The sequence below is a fragment of the Falco rusticolus genome, chromosome 9 (assembly GCF_015220075.1).
Source record: "Falco rusticolus isolate bFalRus1 chromosome 9, bFalRus1.pri, whole genome shotgun sequence".
Lineage (NCBI taxonomy): Eukaryota > Metazoa > Chordata > Aves > Falconiformes > Falconidae > Falco > Falco rusticolus.
The window spans coordinates 1453779-1476734 of NC_051195.1; positions in this window are offsets into that span (position 1 = coordinate 1453779).

The window sequence follows — 22956 nt, forward strand, 5'->3', positions numbered from 1 at the left end:
CTGAGCAGTTGCAGCATGCAGGTATAATTCTTTGTGTCTAACAGAGAACGGGGAAACTGAGGCAGCAGTCAATTAAATTGCTTGGCAATAGGTGTAACCAAGATCAGCATCAGACAGCAGTTCAGAGTGGAAATGCCAGTCTTTGACCTTCTCAAGGTGCCAAAGCCAGCTCAGGCACAGGACCCCCCCCCCCCCCCCCCCCAGCTCATGCAAAGGCAGTGCCCCCCCCCAACCCCAACCCCCAGGGGTTTCCCCAGCAGCTCTCCCCTGAGTTCTTCCTAAAAGGCAGCTGGACAGATAGACACGTGCCTGTATTTACAGTCCCTTTTGCAAATATGACATAAAGTACAGAAAGCTGATATTAAATCAGATGTGAGTGCCAGTATTTTCTGCACATAATTTCTGTAGTACTGACAAGTTTTCCAGAAGATGCCTTGCAGTGAACTTATTATTGCCATTATTACGAGTGTGCTCTGCTTCATTCAGGGAACATCTTCAAACATATTTGAGGTTGAGCTCTTTAGCAATTTCAGCCCTAACAGTCTTTACCAGTGAACCGTGCACTGTAAATAAGGTGGAAAAAAACTCCCATTTCTCAAAATGATAATGTCTGGACTTTTCCCTGGCTGAAACTCTAACAGTAATAAGCATATTTGCATTATATCAGCAGCCTGATATTTCAGCTGCTGCTGATATTACAGCTATCTGCTCAGTAAAGTTCTGATATTTACAGTGCATGCGGTACTGTCTGTTGTTAAACTCATGAAAGAACTCAATGACAAAAAAACCCGGGAAATGTATGAACTGGAATAAAAAGAGGACGGAAATAGTGTGTACTATGTTATCACAGGCATCAGAATCAAAATACAAGCAGTAACGCAATTTCTGTTGAAATAAATGTCCCCTGACTCCCACCAAACTTCTTCCCAACACACTCTATTTTCTACTCACATGATTCATAACTTTTTCCTCAAGTTTTCTCCTCTTTGTGGGGAAGGTGACCACAGCACAGCAGCTCATATGGCTTGCCTTGCACAGAGATCTCCCGGCACTGGCTGCTCTTTGCCTGATGACTGTCCTGGAGATACAGCTGGTTTAGGGTCTCACCTTGCAAGAAACGGGTGGTCCCAAATGTCACAGAGGAGGTGTCTGTGTCTGACACCAGCACTCCAGCAAGAAACCATGCCCTTGGGGTAAAAATTGCAAGACAAATCTTTGTGGTTTTTCATTTAACCTGACTTGCTTTTCCTCCCTCAGCCTCCTCCCGATCTGTGTTTGGGATGAGGGTTAGGGCTGGGAAAGTGATACATTTGCCATACGTTGGCCAGCTCATTTCCCCTTTGACCTGGGTACAGCAGTTAATGCATCGTTTTACCAATATATAAGGTTTATTTTTACAAAGACAGCTCAGAGCAGGTGACTCCAGACACCAAAAAAGTATTTTCTTTTCTGTTTCTCTTTAAAGGATTATTTCTTCCCCCCATGCATATGATTTTTGTTAGAGAATGTAATATCTTATTGAATTAAATCAAGAAAAATTGTATTTTTAATTTAGAAGTTTTGTTTTCCACTCTCTTTAGAAAATGTCTACTCTTCAAATCTTTAAATGTTTCCTTAGGTAATACTAGTGTACATAACACTATACCATAACAGTTCCCAATGAGAAGATGCATTTATATTGACAGATATTTCAGTTCACTGAGCAGAATATTACAGTCTATAGAGCTTTGATAGAAGGAGCGATAAAGCTATAGAAGAAACATATTAAGTTTCTTGCAAGTAAATGACAAAACAGAAAATTAACACTGCTGGTGTTAGACTGTCAAATTTCTAATTTTCCTTTCTGCTCATATTCATTCATCAGAAAACACATAACATTTGTGAGAATACTGCAGTGTTAGTCGTTTTGAACTGAGAATGGTCATCTTAATACCTAGAAAGGTTATGGTCTGTCTTGTACATCTGAGAAATGGAAAATTACTTAAATGTAATTTATTTTCTGTTTTCTAGAGTATACATTATATGATCTATAAATGCATTTTATTTTTGTCTCTAATTTCAATCTATACCTAATTCACTACTTTAGAGATCCACAGAAATCCCAGGAAGACAGGCAGGAACAATTCCCTAATTTTAAGGGAAGATGGGAAGAAAAAGAAAGAGAAGAAAATGCTAACATCATCTCCTGTTAAAGCGTATTGCTTGTAAGAGTACTCTGCAGGTGACAAATTATGAGGTAAATTGATACACCCACAATGGTGTTGTCTGGGTACTCGGGAGATGGGTCCTTGCTGCACCCCAGGTCCCCCTGGTAAACCTCCCTGGCCAAACCTCTCGAAGCAAATGGACTCTCCTTGAGTTTTTCTTAATGTAAGGTAGAAGACAACAACACCTCTTTACCTCCCAGAAATGGCTGAAATGGGGATCTTCTCAAGGGCCCATGACTTCCCCAGGATGGTAATAATCAACACGACGCACAATGCCCGAAATGGGGAGGGTTTGCAGGGGAGACCAGGGCCAAAGCTCAAGCATGAGCTCCAGGTGCAGCCTCGCTGGGTGATGCCAGCAAGAAGTGTCTGAAAGCAGGTGGAAAAGGAAAGGTATTAATGACTGAAAACTGGGAGATTGGAATGGGTCAGAACAAGAGGGGGTTTATGAGGAATTCTGAAATGAAACAAAAAATGAGCTGGTGATCTCCTAAATGCTAAAGTTCGTACCTTGAAAAGAAAGCATGCCCTGCTTCGGTAGGGAGACTACAACAGAGCCTTCTGACAAACATCTCTCTGGTCCTAGAGCAAACTTATATACTTTTTTTCCTAAAAAAAAAAGAAGTTTCTTTTCTAGCTACCTAAGACTGGGAATCAGCTGCAGCAAAAGTCACGGGGGAGCTTCTGCATTCAGGTTTATTTCTGCAGTTTGGGGAGGAATCAGCTTTCAGAAGCCTTGGAGGATCCAGGCTCAACACAGGAGGTTTTTAGTGTCTACGTGTGACAGAAGACACAGTTGTGCTAAGGTATAACTGCTTTGGGAAGTGTAACATTGCAAAATAAAACCTTCTCCTAGAAAACTAAAATAGAGCTCATCCATGGGCAACACTCACTTCTTCAGGTTGGATTTTTGATTTTTCATCTGTTGTTCAGGTTAAATAGATGGCCATTACCCTGTAGGGCTGGTAAACTGAAAGGAAATTCTTTCCATCTTGTTTCACATCAGCATTTGACTCGACATCCCAATCACGCCATGCCAAAGCAACGCTGTGTGCAGTGTCAAGCAGGCAGCTTGACAATGCTGACTACGGGTCAGAGCACGATGTCGCAGAAGCTGTACCGTTCAAATGCATTTATATGAGACCACAGAGTGATGCTAGGAAAAGGAATTTCAAGAACGCTTTAGCAACAGAAAACACAGCCAAATTAAGGAAAACATTATCAAAATACCTTTGCTTGATATGATACTTAGTGAGCATGTGATTGCTGACTAAAAAAACTAATGAAATCATATGCTAGAAGATGAACTACAAAAAATAATAATACCACCTACCCTGCTAAAGAGAAAACCACAAGAGCTGGCTGTGTACAATAATCCTAAATTACATCATTTGTGTATACATTTATGTTTTGAAAAATGTCTAAGACTTTAACACTTAGTAGAAAATAACAAAGATGCTTTTAACTCTAAGAATTTTTTCAGTGACACAATGGCTTGTGGCTATTTGATCACATTACAGAGCCCTAGTACTGCTATTTACACAAGACTGACTTGCAATTTGTGTGAGATCAAGCCTTTTAGCCATATCCCTGTGTAAGACAAGTCAGAAACCGAGTTGGATTTTTATCAATTTCTGCCTAGTTGAGGAGTATCTGTTACAGCCAGAAAAGCAGAGAGCAAACCCCAGACAATATGATTTAATCTGCTTTGGGTTATGTCTTGTTCATAACGTGGAAGGGCTAACCTGTGGATTCAGTAAAGAACCATACACTTGACGTTAGATTCTTCTAAACGTGGAGTGGGCTGATAGATCTCTGCGCAGCACCGCTGCCGTTAGCTGCCCCTCCATCACCTGACCCACACCTGGATGACCAGAAGTGGCTATGTGGGTGTGCGTATGGAACTAACACACAGTAAGGACAGCTCATTTACAGCGGTTAAAAAATTACAGAAAAGGTCAGAAGTCCTGGTAGTGAAAATTTAGATAACAGTCTAATAATAGGAACTGAATTCTCAGCTGAAAAGCAGCGCTACTATATGGAAATCGGAAACTCTGACCTTTAAAGAATGTGTATTTTGCAATGCCAAAATAAAGCCATGTGGGAAGGCCCAGCATCCAATTTTAGCCTGATTAAATATTTTGCCAATGCACAGTCTATTGTGAGATGCTGGCACAAACTCAGTCTGTCTGTTTACCTTTTTATTGGTTGAATACAGCATGCATGATACTAGAATGAGTCTTAAGACTGAAAAAAGAAGGAATCATGCACAAGCTGTGTGTTCAGTGGACTCCTTAATGCTGGAGGCAAACAGCACAGAAAGAAATCCTCAAAGTCAGTAACAAATCAGCACATCACTTTTAATCTATACTTAAATAAGTTAGGGAGAAAAGCCTTCAGTTTCTGTCAAAAAAAAATAATAAGAAAATAAATCTCTTTTATAAATCAAATCTGTAAGGCTGTCTGCATCAAGTTAAAAAAACCTAGGGGATCAATAGGTGCTCAGCAGGACGCAAAAGACAGACCATATTGTAATTATATAAAAAGGCTTAACTGTACATCTGTCACTCTGCTTTTTAGTAGTGGTAGGTGCCCTAAACCTGTGATGAACTGACAAGTTAATGTACGATTTCTGAGGCTGCAGGACCACTTCCATTTCCTAAACCCTGTGGTACCTTTAAGTGAACCAGGGTCCATTTGTCAGGCCCAGAGGGATACCTTCCTCCCCCCCAGGATGCAGCAGAGGACGGTGGAGAATGCCTAACATCTCTGTTCTGCCCTCTCAGGCTGCCCCATGGCTGAACTGGCAGCACCATGTACCTTGTGAGATGATGATGTTTGGTTCCCTGGGGGCTTATTTAAGAATAAACATTATTTGATCCAACAATAAATAAATCAGAAAATGGAAGGGCTGTTAATATACGTCACATGTAAGTAATGATGCATTTTATAATACTGTTTCGAAAGGAGTGTGCCTGTGCAAGCGTGTAGCATACCGGTATACAAAACAGCTATCTGGAATGCCTAACTCCTTCTGTTGTCCCAGCAAAGACTTATCTGATCTAACTGGGTAACCTAAGGTTACAGTTACAATAAGATCTTACCATTTCCACCACCTGCAAAGAAAGTGGGTTTTTTTTATGAATTAATGGTAAAATTGACCTTTTCCTTCGTCTATCATTATGTCCAAGGTAGAAATACTTTGATCTTAATTTTTTTGTAGAATTATGAACATTTATAATCTGAAACACTTTCTCCTGTTTCCAGCTGGCAGGAGAATTTCACCTCTCCTTTCTAAGCCATGATCTAGATATCAGAAAGGCAGATATTCAATCAGTAAGTCTGGCCCTGAGGAAGAGAATTGCTAGACTTCGTGTAACTGAGTATGGTGTTTTGTTACTTTTAAAAGTGGAGAGAAAAACAGAGAAGATGAGACAGAAAATGGAAAGAAGGGAATTCACAGGACTCAAACAGGCAAGGAAGAGGAAAGAATAAAAGCCCTTTTGCTTACCATGCACTCATATTGTAAGAACACTAGGAGATCACAGATGATGCCATCTTGTTTTGTCCAGCATCCTGCTGTACAAAATCAGATTGACTGGGCATAGATAATCTTAAATGAACAAGCTTCATAAAAATTTTCCACAAAAAAAACCCCCTATATTCCAGGCTACAAGTGCAAACTCCCCTCCTGGTTTTCCCTAGTCATTCCTGCCAGAGATCAAGACACACTGCCCATGGGTTTCAGCTTTCCTCCTAAATGCTCTCTCCCAAGAAGGGTGTGACAAGCAGGTTGGATAATACCTATCTGACTAACATAAATCCAAAAGACTGGAAAAAAAGAAGATAAACATCGCCTTCAAGAATTAAGGTGACTTTAGTAGGAATAACACAAATCAACAAGGCAGACCTGCTGGTGTAAGTGGCACAGTTGATAGAATAACCCGGTAGTTGGATAAAAAGTAACAGATTCAGGATAAGTGTTTAAAAAGGTTTCAGTTTAATACTTGTAACATGATAGCATGAAAATTATTACAATAATTATGGTAATTGAAAATAATTATCATTTAAATAACTATAATTATATTTTTTTACATGCTGAGCAGCGTTATCTCAAAATTTCTCTACCATTAATACTGTCTAATAATTACATCATTGTTAAGGAAAACCAAAGCAATGTTTGAGCTTTTCTCAAGAACGTGAATGGAGGAGAGGAGGGGAGAAAATGGGAAAAAAGCTGTTTTGAAGTATAAAACTAACATTTTTTGGAATGTGAGTATAAACAAAGTTGCTGCCTAGATGCACTTGTGGCCCAGCATTGTGGTCCTGCTTCTGCTCTGGCCCTGCCCTGCCTGTGGCGGGGTCTCAGCCCTGCCATCCTGCATCAGCAGCCTGGCAACTACATGTTATGGTGTGAGACAGTGGTCTGTAACGTGTGAAGAAGCAACAAAAAGAAAATTTCCTCACTGGTCTACAGAAAATCAATCACAAAGTTAACAAAATCGTGAAAAGCATTAAGCTATCTGTGTTACCTGATTCCCCAGAAAAACTACTCCAGAAATCCTCCAGCAACTCTTTAATCATGACAGATGGCAACTTACCCAGTGAGTGATCCCAGCGCAGAGTCTTGAAGCCATTTGGCTGTGACCAGTGTCTATGTTCGACCAGTTAATTTCCTTCTTTTCTTTCTCTCTTCTCCTTCTTTTTTCTTTTTTCTTTTTAAACTACAAATCAATTGTTGGTTATTTATTTGTTATTTCATATTTATACAAGAAAGAAATATTTCTCCCCTAAAGCAAATCAAGGATAGAATAACAATCACAGAAAGGTCAGCTTCTATCTGGTTTGTTAATTGAATCTGTCTTCAGAGCCACAATGCCAATACTTCAAGGGCAAGAAAGGGCAGGGATATAATAATAATCATAGCAAATGTCTCCGTATGAACTGGAATTGATAGCAGACAGGCTCAAGCCAAGTGCAGCCTCAGCTTCAAATCTTCTCTCGAGGAACCATCAGTCCTTGAAAATTTTGTCATTTTTCTCATGGTAAATGGTTCCATGAGGTTGTAAACCTCTGTGGCTGGTCCCAGGGGTGTAAATTACTGTTAATGTTTCAATTAATTACAGCCTGCTCAGCTCCCAACACAAAGATCCTCTAGGAGTTTCAAATATTTTATTAAAATTGTTTTATACTATTTTCAACTGCATAAAACATCTAATATTCCTGTGTGTACTGGTTAGCCAAAGTATCTCTGAAGGAAAAAGGGGAGAAAATCCATCTGGTTCTGTTTTGAGCAAGCTGTGAAGTCACAGCAAATGAGCCCCACTAGACAGTTTAATTCAGCACCGTTCCTTGCTGCTGTGATACTTCTTTGTGCATCATGTTTCCACAGTATTTCTGAATTTCACAATATTTCTAACACCCAGCAATTAGAACATCAGGAGAAGATGCAATTCTGCAGTTTCTGCTGCTGGAAGGTTCAAGTTGTCACCCACAGAAGCTGCAGGACCAGGGAGGATGGGAGTCAGGGTGCTTCCCATTTGATGCATCTCACCATACAACCTCCGTTTTCATTTCTTCTGACAAGTTTTTGCTGCACAAAGAACTCAGTGAAAGGTCTCTGCAAAAGATAACAATTATTTGCCCTGGAAATCAAGTCCTCCAATTTTGGCAGAAGAGTTGTGCCTCATAATAAATCTGTAATTCTAACAAACCTGCTAAGGCAATGCAGGATGTTGTTGACAAAAGAATCTGTTTATTTGGGGGATATCAAGGGACGTTTCATGTTAATTTATTTGGACAAATTATTACTCTTAGGGGCTCAGAACTGCAAACATCTCATAAATAATCTCAGCCAGTTAAATAAAATCCATTCACAGAAAGACATTGACCTCATTTGTAACTTGTTGAAGGGCAGCTACTGGATTAAGATAATGCTTGTGCAACAAATATATTAATCCTGTAAAAGGAAAACCTAAATATTTTCCTTCTGTTTTATTCAGTATAGACACTCATGAATGGCTGATTTCTTGCATAAAAATCAAATGTTTATTTTAGAGGAATGAGCAGAGACCTGTAGGTAAGAAATCAGACAAATGCATCTCATCTCATGAGGCACAAAACACTGTATCCACCGTATCTCCTGGCTCGTCAAGTTTTCCAGGCTTGCTCACCTGAGCAGCAACATCACCAAAACTTTAAAGCTTTTTGTTTTCCATGTCCTGCTGAATACATTTAATTACAGTTACTGTATAAATGGTTTTTAAGATGTGAGATTATTTTCAAACAGATTTTTGAACTAAAACATAGTCTATTGTAGATCTCATTTAACTTTCAAACATCCATTGAACTGTAATTACCATGCTATAAGTTTAGTGTTTTCCACTAAATAAGACAGTTGATTTTAGTTACCCAATCTTACTACTGAGTTTTAACATAATTGTTACAGCTAGAAGGTAACACCTCTTTCCTTAGCTGTATTCTGCATCACTAAGTAAAATGACAAAGACACATCCTGAATATGGTTATTGAATGTGTAGGGAAAATCACTGGTTCTGCCTATAATTCACATTTCTATGACTCCTGAGGGATATTCAAGTTGCCACCTGCTGTAGGAAGGACCCAGTGACAGCAAGCCTGCTGTACATCACTCAAAATCAGTGTCCAGGTGTCTGGATCTTATTTGCAACGTGTCAATCAGAAGTTATTTAAATATTTCATTGGCCAGACTCTCATCTCCATTTCTCCATTTACAGATGCGGGGGTTTTATTAAGCCAGTTTTAGGGATCCCCTCCCCATTCCCTTGCCTCTGCACCCAGAGTGGCGGGGTGCACATGGCCCCAGCACTGATGCCCAAGAAAAGCCCCAGGGAGGGAAACAGTGCCCTCATCAAGCCCAAACACACGTCACAACATCTCGATGTCTGAATCCCTCCCACTTTATCTTACCTTCCCTGGGAAGAAAAAAATAATTATAATTTAACAAAATAAAGCCATAGTTCTAATCCTAAAGCTTCAGCCATAAATCATTTGGGTTTTTTTTCCACAGCATCTGATATATATATATATGTGGCTACATGCTATAAACTTTGTGTTTCAAGCAGCAGTTATATGGATGGGAGGCACACGAAATGCAGTTAACACCACTGGCACAGCTGGTCATTGTCCTTCAGTGTTGTTTAGTGCCAGAACTTAAATCAAAATGTTGGTGCCCCCCAGCACTTGTAAAAACAGCTACTTTCTTTGGGATCAAACCTTCCTCAGCCACCAGAGAGCACATAAGAAACCTTCAACCAAAATAATGTAAGACAAGGAAAAAATTAAATAAAATTATAATAATTTTATATAATTTTATGATTATTTGCAGTTTCATAAATTTTGCTAGTGCTGCCTCTGTACATGTTTCTGTTCAGAGAAATTGTGAGATTTTACTTTGCTTTTCATTGCCACAAGCACAGGGGAGCTGAGCATCACCTGGGCTCCTCCCATGGAGACACCAGCTGGGCAGATGATGACATCAGGACAGCTGACATCAAGACAGCTGATGTCAGGAGCAGAAGTCCTTCCCCTTGCCCATCCTCCCCCATCCCTGCTGCCATCTCCTCCTCTGCCTGGGGCAGAACCTCACAAAGTCTCTTATAGGTTTGATTCAAAAACCTGTTGCCCATTTAGTTTCCTCCAGCAGCCTACACAGTGGTCTACAGTGGGTTAATGCCATTCCGGGTTATAACAACCCCTAATTCAGACCCATTCTCCTTTTAAACAGAAATACTATAATCCTTGGGTCGAACTAGAATAAGAAACAATGGTTAAAAGATCTAACCTTAAAATAAGGAATTAAAAACCAACCAACGAAACAGACCGGATTTGGAATAAAACACCGATTGAAACCATATTAAAACATGGGAAAACACTTGCTGTTTTAGTTTTTATGTTTGCATACAGGTTAGGGAACAGCAAAATTTCCAGTGGGTTTCCCATCCTTGGTGGTTTTACACCAGCTTAGTTCAGAAGTGTCTGTGAAATTTTCCTAGTTTTTACATAACACATCTGAGAGCAGCCCTAGATATTATATTTCCTATTTGTTTCCCTTCAGTCATTCAGATGCCACCTGATTGATTAGGGGGTGACCACTCACAGCTGGTATTTACACTGGTTGAGTTTTTCTCGTTCCTGTGAAAATCAGACCATGTGGTTAGCCGTCTAAATGTGTATTTATGTGCCAGAATGTAGCACCGTGGTGGGCATTTCTGTTGAGGACTTACTGCACGCTCCAAGATTACGCTGTTCCGCAGCCAAGCAAAATGAAGACCTATTGTTGTTTTATCGCATTATTACTGCATTATTCTGACAACTTCACGGTCTTAAATCAATAAAAATAGGTGTTTAGAAATCAACGTGCAATGGAGTAATACAGTCAACTGAAATTAAAATAAAACAAATTGGAACTGCTGGCGAGCACAGACATTAAAAAGAAAGTGGTATGGGCCCAGGAAGCAGTTCCCCCGTGAGCAGACGTCCTTTCCCATTTCTCTGCGTGCAATACAAAACAACAGTTATTGTCAGGGCAGCCTGTGCCTGAACCAGTAGCGAGTCCAGAAATGAAATCCTTTATTTCAATAGGCTCCCAGACCGATGGCGTTGGCTCTGCAATGAACAGGAACACAACATTAAGCGCTATATGAGTTTTGCTACAGTCAACACATAAACAAGAGAAGCGCTCGGATACTTTTTATTACAAATATCTGCAGGTAAAATGTAATCTTCCAAAACAGTTTGGCCTTCAGATGCGAAATGAAGACACACTGTGGTGCTTTGATGACAATAGTTTCTTTCTGACATTAAAAAAAAAAAAAAAAACGCTTTACTTTTAAAGTAGCTGATCTCAGACTCCACACAAAGGTTGGTATGTGCAGTCAATGCATGGAGATTAATAGGCTTGTGGTATTTGCATGATGACTAAAAGCATGGCCCTTTGAACCAATATAGCTAAGCTTCCTTCCTGAAAGTTTCCTTTTTAAAGAACTGTACTTTTGTGGAGAAAAAGGTTGGGTTCTGCCTGTATGCGTGCATTGTGATTGCTTAAAATTGTTTCTCATAAAACAGATAAAGGGCATAAAGTAATTTTTTTTTTATAAGGGGAAACCTGAAATCAAAGATGGCCACAACCACCCCAGGAAGAGGAGCTTGGAGCACAACCCCCCCACCACCATTTGCTTTAAAAATTGTGATATTCATACTGGAGATTTTGCTCTCTTTCTTAACGCTGTGCTTGAGTTACTGAGTCTCTGTTAGGCATTTATGCATTGATAGCCAGGTGAAATGAGAGTAAACAAATCAGAAATACTCAGTCAGACCAACAAGTAGACAGAATTAATATGATTTTGTACCTTTCAAATAATGATCTTTTAGTTAATACTGGTTTGATGTAGTCTAGAGGTCGCACGCTTCCATTTCCACTCAAATTTTTCTGTTGTAGAACATAAAAATGATCTATAGACTTTGTACATTGTCAGGTCTAACATGCAGGGCTAATGGCACATTGATAAATCGTTAATGCTTTTTCTATTATCATCTTGACAGTTCCCCAAGAATTGTTTTCAGTGCCAGGCTTTCACTGGATTTGGTGAAATATCCTTATCCTATATTAAGAAGATGCATTGCATCTTGTTCTCTCCATCCGTTATGCAGGCACTGTTCACAGACAGTAAGAATACTATTTATTTTGTCTACCATTAATAATTAGGGATTACCTGAAAGGCCAAGGTAATGTATTTTAAAAGCTGTGAAAACCAGTTCACTGAACATACCCAATGTGTATGTACATTTTCTAAGTACAGCCCAGATGGATGCAGACATTTTAGCCAAAATAAAGAGTGTGATGCTTTAAGAAAAGGCAAAATATATTACCTCTGCTCAGGCACTGAATGAAGACTTGTAAGGACCGGAGTATTGCAGTTGCAGCTGATTAAGAAACACAATGTTTTACTTTGTCCGGTAAAGAACAGAGTGCATAAAGCAGACACTGATGCTCTCAATAAAGCTGTAGTGCTAATTAAACTAATTATACACATGAGGCTGGCAAATTGCTGGAGCCTCACAGTAAAAAGAGCCTCACATAATTCAAAAGGGTGATGATTTTTTAGGCATAAAATTGTTGGGAAAATATATGTAAATGAAATGTAACTATCCATTAGCAAAAAAATATACTCTTACCAACTTAATACAAGACGTTTTAATTTCAGGCTGATTATTTTTCTATTGTATGAAAAGTAACATAAATGCTGCACTAGAAACACCAGAGTTTATAAACACCTCCTTACTGAGGAATTATGATCTGTTATGCTTGCCTTACATTTGGGATACTGATAACTACTGCCTTGTTTGACAAGAGCGAGTAGTCATTTGGTGAGTAGATTATGTATTATATGGTACTGGGCAGTAGAAGTACAATAAAATATGTGCTATCACCAAAAAGAGAGAGATGCTTGAAAGAAGTATATTAGTTACACATGCAAACAATTGGGAAAATGTAGAAATATTTGTATTTCTTTGCTCCTAGTGCTACATGTCCTTTAGTTCATCTCTGTCTCCAGTAAGGAAACGTGGGTAACATTTGTAAGGACGTTAACCCATCTTACTGGGTAACGTTACAGTAAGAACCTGAGAACTTAGTCTTGCTCCTCTGTGCTAATGAGTGAGCATAGCCATTTTTGTGAAGCTGCAACAAAAATTTACTTCTGAGTAGATGCTTTTACCAAAATCCCATTCACTCACATGCTTCTGATGGATTACAGTCATAGTATGCCCAGAAATTATTCTGCAGAGTAGCCCCATCAGTTACAAACCCCAATTCATCTGCTTTCCCTCAGTTCTATTAGTTCAAGCATACCCTCATTTAACTTCAATTAATGTCAAAGTTATATATTTCTTAATGACTGTAATGTATTAGTTTTATGTATAACATAGAGGCATATTTATTTTTGCAAAGAGTGTAGCTTTACATCGAGTATTTTATATTCATAAATGTGTATTGCTTACATTTATTTTGCACAGAGGAAATATCCATTTTGTTACTGTTAACAAGCTGTTTTCTGTTTATAAGAACATCTGTAAAGGAAGCTGCAGTTAAAAATTTAACATGTAGAGTTCAGAAAAACTTGAAAGAAGCTTTCTATCCATTCCCACTTATTCCTACTTACTATGTAAGACCCAATATATCAGATCTCCTAAAGGTAGGTACTGGGCAAAGTCATAGTGAAGAGACAGCTCCAGAGCAACTCAGATATGAAATTGGTCGGCTGCTGCCCAGTGGGTGCCTCTGGAGACAGAGGGAATCCTCTGCAAGAGGGGGATGGGGAAAACAGGCAGCAAAATACGATGCCCACAACTTCTTCCTCAGTGTAGATGTGCTGGGACCAAAGCATTTAGAGAGATGTGATCAGCATTCCCTCCTGCAAGAGGGAGCTCTGGAGGGAGGTAAGTTTTGGAGGAGCATTTACAATTTTAGTGTGAAAGTCCATAGTAAACCAGAGAAACACAGACCTTGGGAGTCAGCTTTGGCATCGCAAGGTGCAGTAGCAGCACATCAATGTCATGCTTCGTATTATGACCTAGAAAAACTGTTGTGTTAAGCACTAACCAGGTCCTCAGAGACCGGACAATTATTTTTCAAGTGATATAAGCCCTGATAGCTTTAGCAAAAGTGCTGTATTCCGGCACTGTAACAAAAGGCCCATCAAGCACCTCTGATGTGTGTATATATTAGGTGAGTGTACACATATGCTGCTCACTCTGCAGCGTTGCACCTGCTCAGTTATGCACTGACAGGCCGATAACGAGGTGACACGTGCCTTTCCCACCTGCTTTGCCCATTACGTTGAGTCCACCAAGAGATGGGTACTGTGATACCTCTCATGCTCCAGAAGTTCCCAGATTTGCGCTCCTTACCTTCATAAACAAGCTCTTGCTTTAAAAATATGGAATCAAATCCAATCCATTTACATGAAACGAGCTTGCCCCTGACCTGTACATTTCCACACAAAGTTTCACTCTTGGCAAACATATCAGACGAATTATTAGCAGCTGGAAAAAAAGGGGGAAGAGAAATGATGGAAAAGCCGATAGCCCCCTTAAATAAGTGTAACAGCACCACTGGGCCTCACCATAATGATGCCTATACTTGCAGGTTGTATTTTTTCCTCCTTTCCACAGTGATACATTAGATTAAGCATAGCACAGATGACACTCAACAGTTTTCAGAAAGACAAATAAACAAAAATTCCCTTGTAACCAATTTTTCTTTTTCCTATCAGAGAAAGCAAAGACAAGGCAGTCTCCTGGAAACAGAATTTAATCCTGGGTATATGTGACTGCAAGTGTTTAAAGATATTTTGTAGTTGTAACTGTAGAAGAAATTGCCCCGCTATCTTTCCATTTTTCCTTGACGTGCACCCAAAGCAACATCAATTTTTCTGTTAAGACATTGCTAGACTTGACTGCTGTGATGCTGCTATTACTCTTCCCTTTCCTTTAATTATTTTCTTCTGTACACAGCAATTTGTTTTCCCCAACTGATAAATATCATCAATTTAAGGAATGTTACTATAATATAACTCCATGAATATATTTAGCATATAGAAAGTGTGTTCTCTCTTCGTCATTATAATAGAAATACAACTTGATTTATAATATTATTCTCTCCTACAATCAATTCATTGTTTCTATGAAAAATCTGCAGGTGTTGAAAGAAGAAGAGATAGTATTTGCCATCTTTTTAATTTTTTTTTTATCTTTTCTTGTTTAAAATTGCCTTCATGGCTATTTTGAAAGGGTGAGGTGGGCTGGCAGTGAGGCACTCCGTAGCCCAACACCCCTCACAGCCCAACCTCTGAATCCAGAGCAAGATTTATACTTTGGCTTTTGGGCTTTACTCCTAGGAGGGACAGGTGACACATCCATCATGTCCACAGACCCTGCAGCATTGTGCGGATATCTGAGCACCTTCCTGGGACATCACCAAACTTTTCCAGGTGCAGTGGTGGCAGTGGGTAAGGAGGGGTCCCTCTCCAGCCACTCCTGACCATCCATTCACTGGGATGCAGGAACCCACCTTGCCTACTCATCTCTTGCAAAGCAGACAGGATTAGCTCAAACCACTGCTGAACAGAGTTAATGTTAATCTGCTTTACTTTGCAGAGAAACAGCTACAAGTGGTGGTGAGCTCCTTAGTTACCCATGCCTCAGCTGAGGGCTGGAAATGAATAGCTGAGAGGCAATATCTTTAAAGTTCTACATCTGTTCCACCAGTCAGGTCCCGACTGTGCCTTATTTGCAATCGCTAACGTTCACATTTCAACTGCTCTACAAGCAAGACCAAGCGGTGGCATTATTCATCTGCATGCTGCACGTTCCTGTTCATTTCCCAGGCTGGCACTTCTTGGAGTGTAAGGTAACTATTTAAAAAGCTTTTCACTGTCTTTCTGGACACAGGTAAATTTTGTTCCCCGACAATGATGCATAAGTGCATGCTGAGTCTGACATAACAAAGTGAAAGCCGGATCTGGAATTCACTATAAAACACACCTATAATTTCTGGTGCATTTGTTGCTGCTGCTCAGGGAGTTATTCATGCTGAGGAAATTTCTGTCCATCTCCAATGCAGCTTCTCACAACATATTTTCCCTTTGTCAGATCTCTCCACCAGCTAGATTTTATTAGCACAGTCCCAATATTTGCAAATTCTTGATTGAAAAATTCTTTTCATAATACCTGTTACCTTTACTTACATTGGTGCTGCGGAATACACACAATTTCCTCCCCCCCCCGCCCCCTCCCCCCAGTTTTTCATATCTAAGGAAGGCATTTGTTTAATGAGATCTTGATGGATCTCAACTGCCAACTGGAAGTGGCACAATGGGTTTATACATTTTCAACAGTAGTTTTTATTCTCAGGCTATGGTTTTCCAGCCCACACCTTATATAACACACGATACTAAAGGCATTGTCTGAACTATGGTGATTTCTGCCTCTAATCTTCCAATATGTTCTAGTACTTTTAATATTCTTGGAGACGCTGAGAACTCAGTGGGTCAGGGCACTATGTGACCTGCTCCAAGCTGGAGGCTGGACTGGAGGAGCTCTGGAGATCTGTTTCTACCCACATCATCTTATAGTTACATTTTCCCTTAACAAATGGCAAAATTTTTCTCTCAACTAGTTTGTGTTTGTTTGTTGGTTTTTTTTTTTAAAGGCACCATACATACTGCCATTTGCTGCATTTTCAACTCATTTTGAATACTCTGAAGGGATCTAGTGCTTTTCAATGTGCATTTTTGTTATTATTTCTTTACCAGATGCCTTTTTACACTGGCTATATCCTGGAGTAATGTATAGGTATCAGGCAGCAGGTACTGCATGATGCTGTCAGACTGTATAAAGCACTATAATTTTTGCTAAAGTGCAAATCTTCGCATTCTTTATGTGTCCCAAATCTATTTCCTTATAAAATAAATACCAACCAGACATGATTTCTTCTTGGTGTAGGCATGCCCAGGGAAGAGCTCACTTGCTCACACCCTGCTCCCTGCCCTCACCACTCCCTCTCATTACTCCCAGTTTATGCCCGAAGCAATAGTGGCTGACCCTGAACCTCCATAGGCAAGTGGGACTGGTGGCTGTGGCCTGCCAGGTGTGACAACCCTGTGCGGATGCAGCAGCGCAGGGTGACAGCCAACACTACAGGTGCTTTGGCTATAGCAGGTGGTGTTGATTTACAGTGGGGGTGTTGAGTGGAAATTCTTGCAAAATATTGGCTTGAAACTCCTACACTTCCATCTATATAAAAATGAATCATGACTATAATGCTTATATTCTATACTCTTTTCTAATTAGAAAATATAACCAAACTATCTGCCTACTTAGACCTTTCGATTTTTTTTCCAGTCTCTCCTATTCCTGGATTTATGTACTATCAGTTATTAAAAAATCTTTCCTTTCTGATATAAATATTCACTGGATGCAGTTTCTTTTGTCTGCACAATAAATATTACTGTGAAGCTCACCAGGAAATTAAAGTGGAGCCTGAAGCTGACTGTCCTTGGATGATGTACTGCGAATGAACTGTGTCCTATGGGGATTTTTCTAGTCCCTGAACATCATACTTCTTGTATCTAAACATCAAAATATGTTTTCTCCCAAACAGCAGTACACATATAAATTTTCTAATGGATTTTCTGTTTAGCTGTCACTTTAGCTGATCCAGTAGACAGAAATACGGCAGTAACATCCACTTATTTTAAAAGTACCTTAACATTCCCAAAGTTGTTCGGAATTTGGTTTAATAGTCTGAGACTTTAAGTAACATAGGAAATTGTATAACAAGCACTTTTTTTTTAAACTCCCTTCTATTTTCCATTTTAAGAATTATCAGTGCTGGGTGGGGGATTAAGAAAAGCTGTTAAAGCCATTCTTCCAAGCAGGTTTTTCAAATTTAGCAAGAACAAAGCCTCACAGCTGGAGATGTCTATTCCCCTGTCCCCCTGCATTCCTTTCAGCTCTGGCTGAGCCATCAATTACCCAAATCTGCTGTTTTCTTCCTCTCGGTTGTGCTTTTTAGGAAGCTTTTGAAAATAACAACAGGACAGGGCCATTGTGCATGTATAACACTGCACGAGTTCAGCATTTACCTTACTATTCTTTAAATAATGAAAACTGCAGTGTTATAACCAATGTACCCTTAGTTTACAGCTGCAGCCTCTACCTACAGACCCTGGTGCTTTCTCTGGAGAGCTGTGAGCTCATCCTTTGTTAGGAAAAGGCTATATTTACACTTGTAGCATTGTATATGTTAAAGATGGCACGTGGGGTACTCGGGCTCTGTGGCGGGCCAGCCTGGGCTGGAGTTGAGGCTTGTCGAGCTCCAGTCAGCCTGAGTAGCAGAAATAGAATTTTCTGCCACCGCTTCTTGGGAAACAAGCTCAACACTGGTTAGTATGTTCCTTAACATTTTGCCCTTACTTTCAGGCAGGATAGCAGTACAGGATTGAATGCCAGAGTGGTCTAAAAGGATAAAAGGGGATGTCTGTTCTCCATCCATCAGCAGCTAAACCACATTAATCAGTGTCATGAAAGCTGTTCCAGGCTTACATCCTGGCCTGAGTCCAGCTTGTGCTGGGACTGGTATATTGGTTTTGGATAGATTAGCTCTCAGTCAGTCTTTAGCTGTCTTGCTGGGGAATTATTGTGCTATAATACAGTCTGTAATTACATGCTCACATGATATCTTTTCCATTCAATGCACAGGATGGAAATGTATGGAGAAGTATTGAGGTTGCAGGGACAAATATGAATTTGACCTTCAAGTACTTGCCTGTACAATCTAAAAAACTTCCTTTTAGCACAGCCTTTCAAAAACTATGGTAATTATATAGTGGCCTGATTTGCCAGGCTACATCAAGCAGGCAAAGTTTCTGCTCTAACTGGTGCATAGCCAAAAATCCATAAAAAGTAGAACAGCTTAAGTGAAATTCAGACATGGACATGTGGAGGCAGAGAAGTTAAGCAAGTTCAATGCTTCTGACAGCCACACAGCAAGGGGACACTTCATCAAGGGGAGGGGTGAGTGCAGCAGTTCCACTTGTACATACCCTTTTTCACACCCCTTTTTTTGCATGCACCTGAAACATCTGGCTTCCTCCCACTATGGGCCTTCTAATACGGCAACAATGTTCTTTGGGGCTGAAGCGGGTCTGCATGGCATGACGTGGTACCATGCCAAGGTGCCTCCTGCACTTGATAGGATGTAAGAATGTGATGAGAGCACATAGGGACACCACAGATGGCCAGAATTAAATCCCTTATTTCAGAGTACATATAGAATTAAATCATACAATTGTTCAGGTTGGAAAAGACCTTTAAGATCATAAAGTCCAACCCTCAACCTGACATTAACCCATGTGTTAGTCCACCACTGACCCATGTCCCTAACTGACAGATCTACATGTCTTTTAAACACCTCCAAGGATGGTGACTCTAGCACTGTCCCGGGCAGCCTGTTCCAATGCCTGACCACCCTTTCAGTGAAGAAATTTTTCCTGATACCCAACCTAAACCTGCCCTGGCACAACTTGAGAACATTTCCTCTTGTCCTGTCACTTGTTACCTGGGGAAAAAGACCGACCCCCCCTGCCCACAGCCCCTGTCAGGGAGCTGCAGAGAGTGATCAGATCCCCCCTGAGCCCCCCCAGCTCCCCCAGCCGCTGCCCACCAGCCCTGTGCCCCAGCCCCCTGCCCAGCCCCCTGCCCGGCTCTGGACACGCTGTGGCCCCCCAGGGTCTGTCTGGGAGTGAGGGGCCCAGAGCTGAGCCCGGCTTCGAGGGGCGGCCTGGCCAGTGCCCAGCGCAGGGGGACGGGCGCTGCCCTGGCCCTGCTGGCCACGCTGCTTCGGCTACCAGCCAGGGTGCTGCTGGCCTTCTCGGCCCCCTGGGCACACGGGGGGCTCATGCCCAGCCGGCTGTTGACCAGCCCCCCCAGGCCCTTTCTCACCAGGCCCTTCCCAGACACTCTGCCCCCCGCCCGTAGCGCTGCGGGGGCTGGTGTGACCCATGGGCAGGACCTGGCGCTGAGCCTGCTTGAACCTCACACAAGTGGCCTCGGCCCCACGGCCCAGCCTGCCCAGACCCTCTGCCGAGCCCCCTGCCCCCCAGCAGATCACCCACCCAGCCTGGTGTTGTCTGCAAACTGACTGAGGGTGCACTCGGTCCCCTCGTCCAGATCGTTGATAAAGATATAAAACAGAGCCGGCCCCAGTATTGAGCCCTGGGGAACACCACTCGTGACCAGTGTCAGCTGGATGTAACTCCATTCCCCAACACTCTTTGGACCCAGCAATCCAGCTAGTTTTTTATCCAGTGAAGAGTACACCCACCCAAGCCATGAGCTGCCAGTTTCTCCAGGAAAATGCTGTGGGAGACGGTGGCTTTACTGAAGTCCAGGTAGACAACACCCAGAGCCTTTCCCCATCCACTAGGTGGGTCACCTTGTCACAGAAGGAGATCGGGTTCATCCAGCAGGACCTACCTTTCACAAACCCACCCTGGCTGGGTCTGATACCCCGCTTGTTCTGCTTGTGCCACATGGTGGCATTCAGGATGATGTGCTTCATAACCTTCTCCAGCACCAAGGTCAAGCTGACATGCTTGCAGATCCCCAGATCCTCCTTTCTGGCCCTTCTCACTGGTGTAGACGGTCACTGACCATTTGCCCATGTATTACGGGGGCTTCATTCTGCTCCCTGTCCCTGTCTACCAGCTCATGGCGCTGGGTACCTGCAGAGTGACTGGTCTTACTCTTGAAGACTGAGGCAAAGGCAGCATTAAGTACCTCGGCCTTTTCCTCATTCTTTGTCACAATGTTTCCCCCACACCAATTAAATGATGGAGATTCTCCTTAGCGCTCCCTTTGTTGCTAATGTATTTATGGAAACATTTTTAATTGTCTTATACAGCAGTAGCCAGATTAAGCTCTAGCTAGGCTTTGACCCTTCTAATTTTCTCCCTGTATAACCTCACAACATCCTGGTATTCCTCCTGAGTTGCCTGCCCCTTCTTCCAAAGATGCTAAACTCTTTTTTTCCCCCTGAGTTCCAGCCAAAGCTCTCTCTTCAGCCAGGCTGGTCTTCTTCCCCTCTGGCTCATCTTTCAGCACAGGGGTATGGCCTGCTCCTGGGGCTTTACGATTTCCTTCTTGAAGGACGCCTTGGTCCTTCAGGACTGCCTCCCAAGGGACTCTGTCAACCTGGTTTCTAAACAGGCCAAAGTCTATCCTCCAGAAGTTCAAGGTGACAGAAAGTTCTGCTGACGCCCCTCCTTACTTCTCCAGGAATCCAAACCTATCATTTCGTGATCGCTCTGCCCAAGGCAGCCTCACACCATCACATCACGCACCAGTCCTTCTCTGATCACAAACAGCAGGTCCAGCAGGGCACCTTCCCTGGTTGGCTCACTCACCAGCTCTGTCAGGAAGGTCTCTCTCCAGCAACCTCCTGGACTGTTTCCTCTCTGCTGTATTGTATTTCCAGCAGACATCTGGTAAGTGGAAGTCCCCACAAGAACAAGGGCTACTGATTGTGAGACTTCTCCCAACTGCTTATAGAATACTTTGTCTGCCTCTTCATCCTGGATGGGTGGTCTGTAAATTTATCCCACCATGACATCAATTAATTGCTTAGATACAGAGTTTCCTTTTCCCTGGGGGACTTTAAACCAAAATTGTTCCAACTGGTCTGCATCCCTGACCCATCCTCCCTCCCAAGGCTCTCTTTCCATGTGTCCCACCTCACCTGGTGATGTTTTGAGTGCAAAGCAGCCGTTTTGGCAACTGCATCATTAGGTATTCCAGGTACTGCACCTCAGCCCATTTCTAGCCTTCCTGACCCCTCAGTTTGCCAGCAGAAGCATCGGTTTTGTTGGTGGTCTGGACAAGAACAGCAGCACTGAAATGCTGGCACATGCGGTGAGTCTGCCTTGCTGCAGCTCAACACATCTGACCTGTTCACTAAACAGAGATGCAAGTGAAAAAACAGCAACAATGTTACTATAGCTCATTACACTGAAATTCCATTTTAAATGCCATTATCTTTAGTTTTATTGTTCAAAGATTATTATAGCTGGTCTCAGATTTTAATGTCCAAGTGGGAAAACAAACTGTAGCAACAAAAGCAATAACACAAATATTCAATAGGGCTTCGTAATGATGGACATTAGCACATCTGACTTTCACATGTTCCATGCATGTGCAATAATTCACTGCTGAGATTACTGAAAAAGCTTTAAATGTGTCATAAATAATAACAGGCTGAGGTTTGTAAAATTTCTTTTGCTGAAGGAGGAAGCGATTAAACCATCTACTGGAAACTGTTAATATGTTCCATAATTACTAGTAGACAGTTAGCAATACCATTTTTTTACCAGCATCTCAGCAGGTGCAATGCAATAACCGTGCACTCCACTGCTAAGCCCACTTGTAAAGTCTGGCCAAGCAATTCTGTTTTTTGATTCAAGCAGAATTTTTTTCTCACAGTATAAGTAGTTATTGCCTGTGATATGCACACATCTCTTCAATGTGTGCAAAGTCTCTTTTAACTCAACATGGAGGGAAAGACGGGCTCAGATGACCCAGTGCCCAAGTCATATGGACACCAATAACAATGGGCATCTGGACTGAACTGAAAGCTTCTGTATTACAGAGCAAGAAGGAAAACAGAATTTGTGCAAAAGAAAGCTCCTTTGGTACAGCCCCTTTAAAAGGCAGGAAAGGACTGAGCTCATGAGTTTGGTTTCTGATGGTGTTTCCTACTCTTCTCAAGGCAGATCTTCTGTATTTTGCAGTACCTCGTAATAAATACTTTTATAAAAAAATAAAATATTATTTTACAATTTTTTCTGTTACACTGAAGGATGGGTTAAGTTAACACTTCAGGTCTAATTTTAGGACTAACTAACTAATTTTAGAGTGTTTTAGGACTAACGTTTTAGGACAAACTTTAGGACTAGTTAGGTCTTTGTTTCAGAATACCAGCACTGAGATCCATATCAGAGGACCCTGTGACCTATTTGCACGGAGCGGATTTCAGTGACAGTTTGAGAATGGTAGCTCTTTGTCTTTGGGATTTTTACAGGGATTTTTTTTTTTTTTAGCTTTCTTAGGCCTGCTTATTCTTGTTTGTTTGATAGTTTATGGCTTTTTTCCT